General features: G+C 41.1%; 1 pseudogene; it reads left to right on the forward strand.

Annotated features, from left to right (window-relative positions):
- Positions 1–11,170: 11,170 nt before the first annotated feature.
- On the forward strand, positions 11,171–13,501 carry LOC146515223 (uncharacterized; annotated as a pseudogene).
- Positions 13,502–16,057: the final 2,556 nt, after the last annotated feature.

Here is a 16,057-nt window from a genome sequence, read left to right on the forward strand (position 1 = left end):
TGGGAAACGTTTTGAACGTTTTGTCTAATGTCAATGCAAGTCCACTCAAACACTGTAGCACATTATACTCCCGGGAGCCCTGATGACCGAATTATGTCAGCAGCATGGACCTCCTACATTCTTCTCAAGTCTCATGTTGCACAGGCTGTCTCAGCGGGGAGGCCATTGGACTCGAACAGGCTTTTAATTGGCTTTAATTGCTTCAGTGTTGTGGCTTAATGAACCATGCCTTCAGCTGTACTTTGCACTCACCAACAGCCATCTGAAACTGTATTAAGCCCATTTTAAAACATGTTGATCACCAATCAAGACATACAAGACCTCAAGCTGGGTTTACTTGTGTGTGAATGAGGCCTGATTCAAAAATAGTCCCCTGACATACTAAGCAGACAGAATATTTTATATATACTAAGTAGTAATTACCTGCCTTTTGCAGAATATAGCATTTCATCATTTTACTATTGGTTAGAGAGGTGCCATTATGAAGCCTCAAGCACTTCTGTTGTCCTGTCTGTATTTTTACTGCAGTCCAGATGAAGTTGGAATTACTCCCAGTCGGAACTTTTATCTGAAACATTCTCAACTTGGAATTGCAACCAGGAAAGTTGGAGCAGCCCCACCTACATGAGTTGACAATCTGAGGTAGCAGCACGGAACATAAAACTGCGAAATCTGTGCTGCTACTGTTGAGTATTTGTGACTCGCTAAATAAACTATGCACAGACTACTGATCAATTTCTAGCCATGAATGTACTGTGTTTTGGAAAAAACAAACAAACAAACAAAACAAGTATTGTGCAGTATTCCTAATGATGCACGGATTGCTATGTCTGGCAAGAACTAAAACAAATTCTGCTTTTACTATTGTAATGCACTTAACTCGAGAGCGACGTTTAGAGACTGGGTGACATTTCACGCTTGTTTGGCAGAAGAGACTTACTAACACAAAGTAAGCCTTTCCTAAACATTGGCCGGCTTTATCCTTACTTCTGACTCAGGGGTTGGCAATGAATTTTCCCAAGGGTCCACATGAGCTTCACCAAAAAACTGAACTCAATTCTGCTCAGTATTAATTTTTCTCTCTTTATAAACTCCTACTAGTAATATATGCTACAATTGAACAATGAAAACAATTCAACTTTTTTGGACAGAAATCTGGGCTATTTTGTTCTTGAACAATTGAAGTCAAATTCAATATCTGAGGTGGAAATACGTATGACAGACAGTCAAACTGTTAATATCAAACACAAGATCTCCTTTCCATTCTGCATTTGAGAGCTCTGGAATGTCCTTACCTTTATTCTCACAAAACACTCAAATTTCTGCTCTCAGGTCCCGCAGTATTTGTACTTTGCCCCTGCTGAGGGCGTTTGACTACATTGTGGTAGCCTATGTCACCATGTTCAGTATCATGCACCTCCAAAACAAACTGATTTACTGCTCTTGCCTGAACAAGTTAAATCTAATTGTTAATCACTGACTTACACCACACCTTGTGGAATATAATACAATGCAACAAATACCGCTTTTCATCAGTTTATCTTGCATCCACTTCAAAACTGACATTTTATCTGTTGTACTACCTGTTAGTCTGTCCCATTTCAGCCTAATCTTTTAAGCATGCAAGTTACCTCTATGAACTCATTATTCTCTATTATAGTCCCTTTATTAATCTGATTCCTTTCACAGAGTTTTATAGCCTCTTCCAGTGTATATAGATGATGATAGCATATTGATAGATGAAGGAATCAGCAGACTAACAGCCACACTCACTCACTCACTGTAGATGAACAACTGCCATAGTATTTGAGGTGTCTTATGGGTAATATCATAAAATATCACAAAATATTTCAATGAAACATATATAATTTTTATTTTTTAACTTATTGCAATGTGCTATATCTATAGATAGATAGATAGATAGATAGATAGATAGATAGAATATACTGTATACACAAACAGTATGGCCTGAATTTAATGTTTTTATCTTGCTTGGCTGACTAAAACTGTAGTTTGTCCTACAGTAATCACCACATTGAGGATTATATGGGGAAGGGTAAGAAAACTCTGTAATCTACTGTTATCTTGCACTGAGATTTTACAAATTGTACCTTTAAAGATGTCACATGACAAAAAGTTTGAAATCAATGCAATATGAAAGTTTATTTGCAGCATGCCTGAAAGAACATTTTGTTTGCTGTGTATTTTTTATGGAAAGCATCAACTGTTTCAGATCTGCACAGCATGTGTTTAGCTGATGTCGTCACCAACACCCTGGAAAAGTTTTCTAAACCTAAACACCTGGAGTTATTGTGCCAATCCAGATTCACCACTGCGAACATTTACAATAACAATAAATTCTCATAGTGTGTGTTGGCGGTGATATAGGACTAGAATCATCACAATAAGTGTTTGTTATACAATCAGTGGGTACAACATTCACACAAACTACTCAAGTCTTATTTAATCCCTTTGGCTGATTGTGGAACAGCTGTGGTGAAATGAATATGTTCTTCTTGGCTCTTGAGGACATACTTGTCTATTTCAGAGTCAGTGATGGTTTTGACCACAAATATCCTCACTCGAGTTTAATCTTTCCCCACTAAGGCAGTGTCCCACCTTCTCATACTCAGCTGCCCAGGTATCATTCAGCACATCCCGACTTTATCCCCCACCTTCAATTTAGCTTTATTGCTGGCCTGGAATGCCTGGTATGTCCACAGGCACACCCAACCTCTCCATCCACACATACAATCAACAATGCAAGCACACGCCTGGACTTGTACTTATGGTTTTCCACAGCAAAGTGGCAGGCCTGGCACTGACTCATTCAGGCATAGTCGGATAGGGTTTAGCCAAACCTCTGTCGCGGCACAAGCTTCAGGCCCTTGTCTGCATGTCTGACACTGTGAGCAGGTGGTGTCTACAAAGCACGTTACAATCTGAGATTTCACCTCCGCTTACCCCACCCCTGAACTCACCCAGAGACCTCTCCTTTGTGTCGGGTGGCACAGAGGAATCATATTGCGTGTTTGAAATATTCATGCAGCACAAGCTTTGATGAAAATCTACGTTCTTCTTGCTCCCACCTTTTCTGCGGAGGAAGTGTTTAAGTGGGCTCGTCATGGGGCAGAAACAGAATAGCCTACGGATGCTGGGAAAGTGTGTCAGGATCCGAGAGTCAAATGTCCCAAAGCCAGAGAATTTGAGTGCACGCATACCTTTGCATCCACAGACACCCACGCAGGCACATAAGCAGAATGCAATCAAAGTCTTTTTTTTTCTCGTGTGCATGCATACATGTGTATTCATGCTTTGCTCAGTGGAAATGATGGATGATGTGCATGAAATTCTTTAACATATTTCAGACCTCTGACTCTCCTACATCACCTCACAGTGGGAATAGGTGGAGGTCCTCTTACACTTTAGCTCTGTCTTGAGAAATGTTTAAAAAAAGGCTTAACATGTGGTGCACATAAAGTCTTTTCTAGGAAGTTTACTGTCCTAATAATATGTCTAAACAAAAAAGTCAAACAAAGGGCTCTACAGAGACAGACAAACAAGCAACATCTACATGCTCTTGTCTGCTGATTGCTCAGCGAAAGGCCCAACCCTGTGAATCTGGGAAGCATTTACCTCTATTTCATCTTCATGTATAGACAAATATCCTGCATAACACGCAGAATGGATTCTGGGACACTTTAATGTAAATTAGAACAGGATGTAGAGGTTGATGATTTTAATGGTAAACTAAAAGGAAAGCTAATGAATGCTTTCAAAAGGAGGAATGACATCCAGGTAATAAACACTTTCTGAGTTGCACATCTTAGCTCAAACCCCTCTGAATCTTTGTTAATACGTGCATGCATTCTTGTAGACAGTGTCCTCACAGCACCTCAGCTGCTTTGGGAGGTGCTCGCTATGCTCTTTGTGCGCCGTTGACTCTGAAAAGCGCCACTTCAGTGGAATAAGCCTAGCCTGTCATTAGTGAGCATGGCATAGGCATGCTGTTTAACCATTAGCGAGGAGTGGAGCTACAGCCCCACGCTCTTCCAAGAACAGCAATGCTGCGCCACGAGGACAAGGAGGAGAAGAAAGGCCTGCTGCATTTGAGAGATACATTTTACACTCATTTTGCTTTCATATGGGAAGTCTGACGCTTACTTGCTTACTATAATTCCTTTTTCTCTGTAACCATTCCTAGCTCTCTCCATTCTCCCCATTATCAAACCACACACTCCACATTGATTGACGGCCTGCAGGACCCCAGTCTCCTAAAGCAGCCATTCAACATGTTTCACAGAGCTGTGGGCAACGTGGCGAATACGGACGAACGCACTTGTGACGCAGACTGGTCAGGGGAACTGTGGAATCGGTGTCTCTGAATTACAGAGTACAACTGAAGGCACGCTGCTAGAGCTAAACCACCTCATTAGGTCGCGGTGACTGCATTTAGCCGGCATTTCCCCCTCACACATCCAGAGAGGCCGCATCAGACATGGTGATTAACTGCAGAGTAAACACGTCCATCTCAAAGGTCTCAGGTCTCCACCGTGCAGTGCCGATGACAACAAGGTTTACTGTAACAACCAACAAAGAAACACCCGAGCCCCCCCAATAAGTAATAAACCATGATTTTATAGGCTTGGAGAATTCATAGCGTTTCACCAACACTGGGTGGCAAACTTTTAGTTACAGTATGTTGTCAGTTGAAGTTCATTTGTAATTTAGGTCAGCGTTCCTTCAGGGTTTTTTTTTTTTTTAATTGTTGCCCCCAATAATTTAAAATGTCTTATGTTAAGGCACAAAGGAATGCTGTATAATTACCCAAGAACTCGGGGTGGGGAGTGGAATGCAGCTCTGTAAACTTTTAAGAAGATGTTTCTCAGAAATAATAAGAAATAACACAGTTCCCAAGGCAAATACACATGAAGGTATAGTTTAAAATTTGCCCCATCTAAGACTAACTTGGCCAACAGGGCAGAATACCGCAGCAGAAAAGCATGCAAGACCTACATTAATTATTGCTACATCTACAGCAAAGCAGGGCTAATTTGCAGCACACTTCATTTGGTTTTACTACCCCTTGTCTCATGGGGTGTTGTAACAGAGTTTAGCTTCGTCTGGGGAAGTTTTCTACCCTTTTACTGATGTCTGTAGTCAGTGGTTTGATTTTTAATGTGAAGCATTTGCCAAGGCTTTGCTGTTGCTTGGTGGAGAAAAAAAATGAAAAAAGACAGAGGGGGAACAAAATAAGCTGAGAGCACATTTTTGTTTCTTGTGTTTACTGTACTGTAAATGGTACTCCCTCAAAGGAATACTTAATTTTATGGACTATTCAAATACAAAATGTATTTTTAGTGTATTGTGTGCTTCTGTATGGCACAGTACATTGTTTTGGTGTTCATCCAGTACGCATTCTGCAGCACTACTTCCAGCAGACAACCCCTGTGTAGTGTGTGTGGGTGGTTTTGGAGAAAGCATGCAGTTGTGCTGTCAAGGTCATGGATGCTGCGAAGAGAGGACACAAAGGTGTTGAGAAAGAGCTCCGCGCTGCAGGCTATGGGACATACCTCCGGAGCTGCAACTCAGCTTACATGGAGAGTTGTAGACACCCTGTCTGAGTGAGCAGCTGGCCAGGATGTCTGGGAGAAAAGGAAAAGGGCGGTGGAAGATACCAAGATTGAGAAAAAGAGGAACGACAAAGATAAACGACAGGCATTTAAAAAAAAAAGAGGGAATTGGGAATGTGGAACAGGAAAGGGAGAGGAAGGAGAGGTAGACAGAGGTGACAAAAAGTAAAAGACTGGGAATAATACATCCAGAAGCTCCAGAGAGGGGCCTCACTGTGGGAAAAGAATGGCTGAGGGCCATAAATCTGACTGGGCCTGGTCATCCTGGCTGCCTGGTTCCGCATTGGGTTTGTTCAGGTGGCCCTTTCCATCAGCCTCCTCCTAGCGCCGCTCCTCCCTGCTCAGCGTGCAAAAAAAGCCCTGTCAAAAGAGAAATGTGTCGAAGGGAAGGAAAAGAAGCACTTCACGGTTTTATGGCTTCCTTTTCTCTGCCGGCACGCTCACACACTGAGTGACATGAAGTATGACATGAGCGGGAGTTTGGACTATGAGGAAAGTGGTGTGGTTGAACTTCAGTCCGTGTAGTTTTGAAACCTTTATTATTTTGTTTTTTGACTTAGTACAGCTATAAGGCAGTTGATGATTTGATGGATTCAAGATACAAGGTTTGAAAGACTTCAAATATAAAGTTGCAATTTGCATTCTGTTTTTTTCCACAAGACCCAAGATCCTGTAAACATTTTCAGAGATACTATTTACCTCTGAAGCTTCCCACTGTCAGTGGAAGCAGTTTACTTGCACATCCCCTTCATGTTTGCAATAATAAGCGAGTGCCTTTTGGAGTCTGAAATTGGAACAGATTTTTATATGTCTACTGTGCTCCAAGAATATGATCCTTTAAAAAAAATTATTATTATAATACATGGTTGTACCTCTACCAGCCAGCAAAGTGGATTCAAATTGGCAACCGCCGTCGAGAAGCTGGAAAGTCATGAAGCCCATGGTTCTACTGAGTTCAAGTAGGGATTTTTTGGCACACACCACTGGAGCCAGAAAATGGCCTCTCCGTGGCTGAGGTCCAGAGATCCTGGCCTAGTGGGCAGACTGACAGTGGGAGATGATACAGAGAACAAGAGGCGAGAGGGAAATGGAAAACTGAGAAAGCAGACAGTCTCTGCATCTCATGCACAAGAGTATTACAAATGGTCTTTCAGTGGCACGCGCTCATATGCATAAAATGATAACACAAAAGCACTGCTTTTGACCATTCACAGATAAACATATGAGAAAAATGAGCGCGCAAAAATCCCCCACCCCCACCCCCTGCCTCCAAAAAACCACGAAACATATCGAAAACCATGTAACACAATGCAAGCAGAGCACAGCATACTTTTCCACTTTGTCTCACGTGCTGGTAAGAAGGCAAGCGAGTGGGCTGCGTAGACAGGCCCCATTTTTCTCTTTTTCTGCGGCCCAAGTGTGTGACTGGAGATTTATTTTGCAGCTCTCTGGAGGGAGGTCACTGTTTTGCTGAATTTGAAACATTTGAAGTATCTGAGGCCCCCATCCCTGTTCCGCATTAGAGAAATGGCCCATTCATTTGGACCTGTCAGAGTGAATAATGGTTCTCAGATCATGTCTGCTTACTGCTCGTCAAACTGGGTCCACACAAACACTCCAGCCCTTGATCTCATTATGTAATTTAGCTCTCTCTCTTTTGCACTCACTTTCTGTAAAGGTGAGACAAAGAGAGAGACCGAGATTCACAGAAAGATTGGCCAAATGAAATTCGGCCTCACGTGAGGTACGCTACAGAGTTTCATGTGGGAGGAGTGTCCTGTGTCAGATGGACCTTCTTAGAAGTTGATGTGACCTTGAGCTATCTGGGCCTTATTTGCTATTGCAGATAAAGTTATGCCGTAATTGCTTTTGAAAGATCTGAAGCCAAAAGCAAACTTTTAGAGTTCAAAGTGAAATTTGAAGTAAGACAGCGACTGCAGGAAATCTCGATGTCCTGAAAGTAGAGCATTGACCCTTAGTGATCATTTCCCTGCTGTGTTCATGTATAAGCATTAAATCTTAGCATTAAAAGTCTTAACATTAGTTGTGGCACCACTAAGCTCACATTACGTCGACATTAATGATGTAAAATTGTTGTTTTGAATTGAAAACATCTCCAATTTGAAACAGACGCCTTCATTTTGAATCTGCTCCACTTATGCTAATTGAATTTGACTCTTCCACCACTCAGCTGGTAGCTGCACCATCATTTCCTTGAAATTCAAAAGGCAGAAACTTTTCGTGTGTTTTTGTCCTCACTGGGCCAACATTATCTGTTTCAAAGTCCCATGGAAAACCACAAGGGTGCAAATATACATTTACAGACACACATTTGTCTTGGAAAAAAACAAGACCAATAAACATTGAGGCCAGCTGCTCTCAAGTGAGGTGTACCAGTTTAGAAAGGGCTAGTTCAGAACTAGGCCGGGTATTCTCAGCCTAACGAATGTTTCCGCTTTTCTGCTTTTTGTTTGTATGCTTTCATGACCTCTAAACGGCAGAGATGGGTCAGTCCTTATACGCGCTGCTTTAATTATAAAAAACAGGACAGTTCTTTTTTAAGGCCTGTTAAGGTGGTCCTCTGCGGACAGCAGCATCTGTTAGCCTGCTCATGTTCCTGCTCTGTTAAGAACAAATTGGTGATCCTAATTTTTCAGTTCCATGCTACCATACTTGACAATGGTTTTTAAGAAAATATCTAATGATTTTTCCCACCAATACTTGTGTTTGCACCACTACAGTGCTGGAAATTACATTTTAACAGACCTTAAATCTTGAAGATGGGGAAAAATAATAATCCATCCTTGCTCTGTTTGTCATTATCACTATTTTTTTTTTTTAATCTATATTTGATTGTATTCCCGTTAAATAATTCTCTGTTACTCCTAACAGAACCATTCAATTCTTAACATAGATTTTTCAAGAAAGCCTAAAAAAGAGTTTTTAGCGTCATAATTACATCAATTGTAAAATCGTGCAAACACAAATTTGATGGTGAGAAAAAACAACAAAAACAACAATGAACTGTTTTTATACCACTAAATAATCCTTAGCTATGTATACAATAACCGTTTGCACTAAGAGAACCCCCTCGTCTACCCCCAAAGAGGTGGTGACAGAGTCCATTACTTTAACTTAACAGAGGTTTTGCTTCACTTGAAGTGGGGTAATTAGCAGCACACTTTGTGCACTGGGCCTTTTTTATTGAACCTTGGCTAACTTGAAAACACTTTTACAGGAGTCAGTGGTTCATTCTCAAGCCTTTTGGGGGTTGGCCAGACAACACAAGGCTGTTGACAGTGATGAATGGAAGTTTTGCACGCATGGAGCCTCTCGGAGAACATCTTCAGTGAAGAACGCAGACTTTTTCACGACCCTGCTGTGTTTGCCACCTTGTTTGTATCTCGCAGCAGTTAAGTCAAACGCTAACAGTAGGAGCTGATCAGCAGACATGATAAAGTGGAAAGTGCTTTGCAGGTGTGTGACCTTCTCGGCTTCTCCAGCCTCTAATCAGACTGTGTCAACACTTGAGATGTGTGAGTAACCCATTTACCCACAGCATTTACCCACGTTGTTGCCTATATGTTTGATTTCACAGCTGCTAAATCTGCCCTACATAGTGGTAGGCATTTTTTCCCCACACACACATCTACTTATTTTATTTATTAATGCAATATTACAGCTTATTAAAGTCTAACTTGTCAGTACAGATGTAATTAATTTTTTAACGTTAGGCCCAGTCCTCCCTGGCCTAACGTGTTTTCCCAGTCAGGGTGCTTAATATGCAGGGACAGACCATCTCATCGCCGTTGTGATCGGAGGGTCTGGCCATCATAGCATGGTGGTGAAAGACGCCGCCTCAGAGTGTGTAGGTAATGTGGCATACAGTAGTTTATGTAGTGCAGTGTGAGCTGTGGAAAGTCATTTTCATGATTTACCTGGTAGTGGAGCCAAGCACAGGGGTCGAAGTTAAGGAGGAAGCTGCAGGGGAAGTGGAGGAGCAGTTGTGAGAGAATTAGATGATCCTCAATACATTGCTGCATAAATACCTCATGACTGCAGTGCATCTGTCTCCTTGAGCAGTAGTTACTCTACAACCTATAATACTGTGCAAAGGTCTTGAGCCACCCCTTATTTATTTATATTTTTGCTAGGAAAATAGGAAATAGATGCAGCAATTAATTGAAATGTGCAAATATACATAGAAATACAATACACTGTATAAGACAAAAGTAGAGTGTGGAACTCTAACAAGCTCGAAAGTCAATATTTGATATAACAAAGAGTATTCTAAACAAAAAATTTGCATTCATGAGACCTGTTGCCACAGATTTTCACTCCAGTTCTTGTGAAATTTGGCGTACCTTCACTTTTTCTCCCTGTTTCCCTTCCTTAGGAATTGCTTCTTGACAGCCAATCTTCCACTGAAACCATTTCTGAGAAGGTTTCAGTGAACAGCAGATGGATAAACTAAAGGACCAGATGCATGTCTGAGGTCCCCTGTCAGATTTTTGCTGGATATTTCCTATTTAATAAAAAAAGAACAAAAAACTGTTATATTTGGCACTTTTACAGATTCCAATAAAGACATGGAAACTAATCGTGTGTTTTTGCAACAGGCTGCTATTAAGCCTGTTGCAAAAACACAAGTGTCTAAAGTAACAATTAAGGACTGGTTCTTTGCTAAGTTGTCTGTTATGTGTAAACACAAGCACTGGGTTTTACCTTGAGTTATGTGACTTTTTTATGCTTAAATGATTCAGAAATCAATCTTAAGTGGGTGAACAAAAAAAATAAACAAAAAAAATGTTCCTCTGAAAAAGGTGAGGAACAAAGATGTCAGTCTTAGTTTTACTGAATCTCATTTACTCAGAAAATGAGTAAAAAAGCAGCCAATGTTCAAAGAAAGACTTTAGAGAGCTTGATGAACTATCGCTCAAGACCACTTGAAAAAAAAAGTATAGGAAAATCTGGATCTTTAGACGCAAAATATAAATAAAATAGGGGTGACTCAAAACTTTTGCACGGTACTGTGGATCATAAAGGGACATTTCACCCCTCAAATCAAAGCTGGATTCTTTTCCTCCAGCATGCGGTGATATTTATTCATCTGGATCGTTCTGGCATGAGTCCCCAAGTTTCTTTCCACCAAACTGCACCAACTATTTTGCTGAACATACAAAGAACTATGACAGGAGGCTCTTGCTTGGAAAGGAGATAAACACTGCTGTTTTGTCTCTTAAAACCTGTGCCTGTAGTAGATGTGGTCTATTTTTATTCAGTGGAAAGAAGCTCTAAACTTTGAAAGAATGTTTTAAATAACTTCAGCCTAAAAGTTATAGACTCGTTATGCAAATTCAAATTTGCTCCATGAAACCCTGTTTTATTTCCACTTACAATACCACCGATAGTGGGTTCTGCATGGCCTTCCTTGTGCATTGGCACAGTGAATTGCAGTGTGGAGACAAGTCTGTAAATGTGAGACCAGTGTGGGTCTGGCTTAAGGGTGCAGCCACCACAGAGAATTCCCATTGCTAATTCTTAACTAACTCCACATTAAATTGCTTCAGCATCTGTTTTTTTCTTCTTTTTTTCCAGACTTACACAGCCTAAATAAGGGAGGGGACTTGTATGGAAAAGAAATGAGATCAGTCTTTCCTTTTGTTGTCCCTTGGGTGTCACATCATCACATGATCTGCGATATGGTGCTCTAAACTCTCATGGATCCCGTTATACCCATCTGCTACTTATGGGGGGCCTTGGGGAGACATCTAAAAGCTGGCCACACGACACAACACGCAGAGCTAACCACAGAGGAACAAGAGTGAGGAACTAGTCCATTTGGAAGAGGATAAAACATGTATTTAGAGGAAGGCAGTATATTAAAAACAAAACAAAAAGAAAAGGAAAAAAAATCGGAAGACAGGGGTCACATATGCTTGTGGAAAGGGAAGAATGCTGCCCCGAAGATCACAAGCAGAGGAATAATTTATCACTGCTCCCTCTATCATTTCTTCTGGCAGAGACAGATGGCTTGGAGTCAGATTGGATCGCTTCTGGTTTTCTTTGGGATTTTTGCCCGCTGTGCGTTCTGAGTATATGTACATGCACGCGTTCATTTATTCTCACACACGTACGCTGGAGGAGACCGGCAATTAGCAATGTCAGCTAAATGAACATCTGCCTTCGATAATGAACCTATTTCATTTGAACGTATGATAATTGCAGAGACAGAACTCAAAAGCATGAACTCATGCAAGGTAGTTAATCTTTCATCAGATCGATTAAGGGGTATATTTAAGCCAGTTTTCTCTGAATAAAGGATTTAAAGGCGCTTTGTTTCAGATAAATGGTAATCCATCATCCTTAGCGCCGGAAAAATATTATTATTTTTGCCTGTCTTCAATTTCCTGACAGCGTTAGAAAGACAACATTTACAACTAGCATGCAGCACTGTTTAAAATCCTGTGGTTCAGAAAGGGTACACGTAATTAAAGAACATTTTGCACAGGGCCCACCTACATGCTTCCTTCAAGTTTCAGCTTTTCAATTTCTTTTAATCACTGGCATGAATGTGGCTGTCTAGGCCACTTGCCATCAGTTATTCCTCCACACTTAAAATGGAAACAGAGACTTGAAGGAAGCAGATTATAATGACAGTCAGCCAGTGGGGAAACTCACATATTACACTGAATGTATAACTACCTACTGTGAAACAAGGGAGCTGGATATTTTTAGAATGCTGGCGGAAATGACTTTTAGACAGAGTTGTTATTTTGTGATTACATCTTACTCAGATGTAAAAAATAGGATGAGGATGAGACAACGAACATCCACGAATGCATCACGAAGATGGCCCCAACTGACCAAGTGCTCAGTGAATACCTCAGGCAGCAGAAACCCAAGAAAGTGGAGGAAGGCGAGGAACCATCATGGAAGGACAGGCCCCTGCATGGTATGTACCACCGGCAGATAGAGGAGGTGGCTGATATCCAGAAATCCTACCAGTGGCTGGACAAAGCTGGACTGAAAGACAGCACAGAGGCACTAATCATGGCAGCACAAGAACAAGCTCTGAGCACAAGATCCATAGAGGCTGGGGTCTATCACACCAGGCAAGACCCCAGGTGCAGGCTGTGTAAAGATGCCCCTCAGACAATCCAGCACATAACAGCAGGGTGCAAGATGCTAGCAGGCAGGGCATACATGGAACACCATAACCAAGTGGCCGGCATGTGTATACAGAAACATCTTTGCCATCTATGGCCTGTAAGTCCCTAGGTCAAAATGTAAGATGCCCCCTAGGGTTGTCAAGAATGACCGAGTTAAGATCCTGTAGGACTTCCAGATACAGACAAACAAAATGGTGGTGGCTAACCAACTGGACATAGTAGTGGTAGACAAGCAGAGGAAGACGGCCGTAGTGATAGACATAGCGATACGAAATGACAGCAACGTCTGAAAGAAGGAACATGAGAAGCTGGAGAAATACCAAGGGCTCAGAGAAGAGCTCGAGAGGATGTGGAGGGTGAAGGTGAAGGTGGTCCCAGTGGTAATCGGAGCACTAGGTGCAGTGACTCCCAAGCTAGGCGAGTGGCTCCAGCAGATCCCGGGAACAACATTGGAGATCTCTGTCCAGAAGAGCACAGTCCTAGGAACAGCTAAGATACTGCGCAGGACCCTCAAGCTCCCAGGCCTCTGGTAGAGGACCCAAGCTTGAAGGATTGACCGCCCACAGGGGCGAGTGGGGAATTTTTTTATTTATATTTATTTGGCATTACATTGTAACTATTAATGGGACATATATACCGTACACTACAATACAATTATCAACAATGAAAGTGAATGTGGGTGGATGGTAGTGAATATACTGCTCACATCTGGGAATCCTCCTCTCTCCCCTGATACTGATATTTGCTATGTTAGACAGGTTAGCCTTTCTCTTTACTAAATATAGTGCTGTCAAATCTTTCTTAAGCTAAATGAAGGTGCATGCCTCTGAAATAGCTGAATTCTGAAACACTGGCAAGGCTTACTAGTATATGTAAATGGAAATATCATTAGTATTATTAGTTACATATGTGCTTTCCCTGCCATGAACAGTCAGTGTTTGAAGTATACAAAGAGAATTATTAATGTCTGATGTATATCCTGTAGTTCAAAGGTGCTCTGAATTTGGGTGAAAGTAAGCAAAGCTTAGTCCAAGGGGTTTGGGAATGTAGAAATCCAGGGTATAAACAGTACAGCCCTGAGTGTAACAAAGGAATGAGTGGTTATGCTGTGCAAGGCAAGGCAAGTTTATTTGTGTAGCACAATTCAACAACAAGGTGATTCAAAGTGCTTTACAGAGACATCAGAAACAAAAACAAATAAAAAGCATGATTTAAAATTGATTAAAACAAGCAAACAAACAAACAAACTAATTAACAAACAAACAAACAAACAAAACAGTATATAAAATCAAAACAGATAAAATCAGAACAGTAGATAAAATCAGTAGTTAAAATGTAAGTTTTGAAATTTAAGCTTAAGTGCGGATTTGGTGCTTTATTTAAATGCAGCTGAGAATAAGTGAGTCTTCAACCTGGATTTAAATAAACTGAGTGTTTCAGCTGATCTGAGGCTTTCTGGGAGTTTGTTCCAGGTAAATGGAGCATAAAAGCTGAATGCAGCTTCTCCGTGTTTGGTTTTGACTCTGGGAACTGATAAAAGACCGGATCCAGATGACCTGAGGGATCTGGAAGGTTCATACTGGGTCAGGAGGTCACTGATGTATTTTGGTCCTAAACCATTCAGAGCTTTATAGACCAGCATCAGGACTTTAAAGTCTATCCTCTGACGGACAGGCAGCCAGTGTAAAGACCTCAGAGCTGGACTGATGTGGTCCACTTTTTTGGTCTTAGTGAGGACTCGAGCAGCAGAGTTCTGAATGAGCTGTAGTTGTCTGACTGATTTTTTAGGTAGACCTGTAAAGATGCTGTTACAGTAATCAAGCATACTAAAGATGAATGCACGGACTAGTTTTTCCAGGTCCTGTTGAGACATCAGATCTTTTATCCTTGAAATATTCTTGAGGTGATAGTAAGCTGATTTTGTTATTGTCTTAATGTGTTTTTCTAAGTTTAGGTCTGCATCCATCACTACACCCAAATTTCTCGCCTGGTTTGTGGTTTTTAGGTGTATAGATTGAAGTTCTCTGGTGACCTGTAATCGTTTTTCTTTGGCGCCAAAGACTATTACTTCAGTTTTGTTTTTGTTTAGCTGGAGAAAATTGTGGCACAACCAGTCATTAATTTCCTCAATGCATTTACCAAGAGCCTGTACAGGGCCTTGGTCTCCTGGTGACATTGTGATATATATTTGTGTGTCATCTGCATAGCTATGGTAGTTTATTTTGTTGTTCTTTATAATCTGTGCCAGTGGGAGCATGTAAATGTTAAACAGAAGGGGTCCCAAGATGGAACCTTGGGGAACTCCACATGTGATACTTGTCTGCTCAGATGTGAAGTTACCTATTGATACAAAGTATTTCCTGTTTTCTAAGTATGTTTTGAACCAGTTTAGTACAGTTGCTGAAAGACCTGCCCAGTTCTCCAGTCATTTGAGTAATATGTTGTGGTCAACTGTATCAAATGCTGCACTGAGATCCAGTAAAACTAAGACTGACATTTTTCCACTGTCTGTATTCAGACATATGTCATTAAACACTTTGGTCAGAGCAGTTTCAGTGCTGTGGTTCTGTCTGAAACCTGACTGGAAGGCATCATAGCAGTTATTCTGTTTTAACGAGTAATTGAGCTGTTGAGAAACTGCTTTTTCAATGATCTTACTTAAGAATGGGAGATTTGAGATCGGCCTGTAGTTGTTCATTTGTGTCTTGTCAAGATTGTCCTTTTTCAGTATAGGTTTTATTACAGCAGTTTTTAGTGATTCTGGAAACACACCTGATATTAAAGAAAAGTCGACGATCTGTAACAGGTCTGACTCCAAAGTCTTTGAGACCTTTTTGAAAAAACTTGTTGGCAGGACATCTAAAAAGCAAGAGGAGGAGTTCAGTTGACCTAAGATGTCCTCCAGGTCTTTGCTGTTAATAGGGTAAAACTGTTTGATGGTGTTTAAACAGTTTTTCGGTGGACACAGTACATATCCTGAATCTGCTGTTGATGTACCAATTGCTTGTCTAATCTTTTGGATTTTTTCTGTGAAGAATTTGGCAAAGTCATTGCAGGCCATGGTTGAATGAAGTTCAGCTGCCACTGACACAGGAGGGTTTGTTAGCCTGTCAACTGTAGAAAATAAGACCCGAGCATTATGGCTGTTTTTAGTGATGATGTCAGAGAAGAAGGACCTTCTTGCACTCCTCAGTTGTAAATTATAATTGTGAAGTTTCTCTTTATAGATGTCATAATGAACCTGGAGGTTTA

The sequence above is a fragment of the Neolamprologus multifasciatus genome, chromosome 7 (genome assembly GCF_963576455.1).
Source record: "Neolamprologus multifasciatus chromosome 7, fNeoMul1.2, whole genome shotgun sequence".
NCBI lineage: Eukaryota > Metazoa > Chordata > Actinopteri > Cichliformes > Cichlidae > Neolamprologus > Neolamprologus multifasciatus.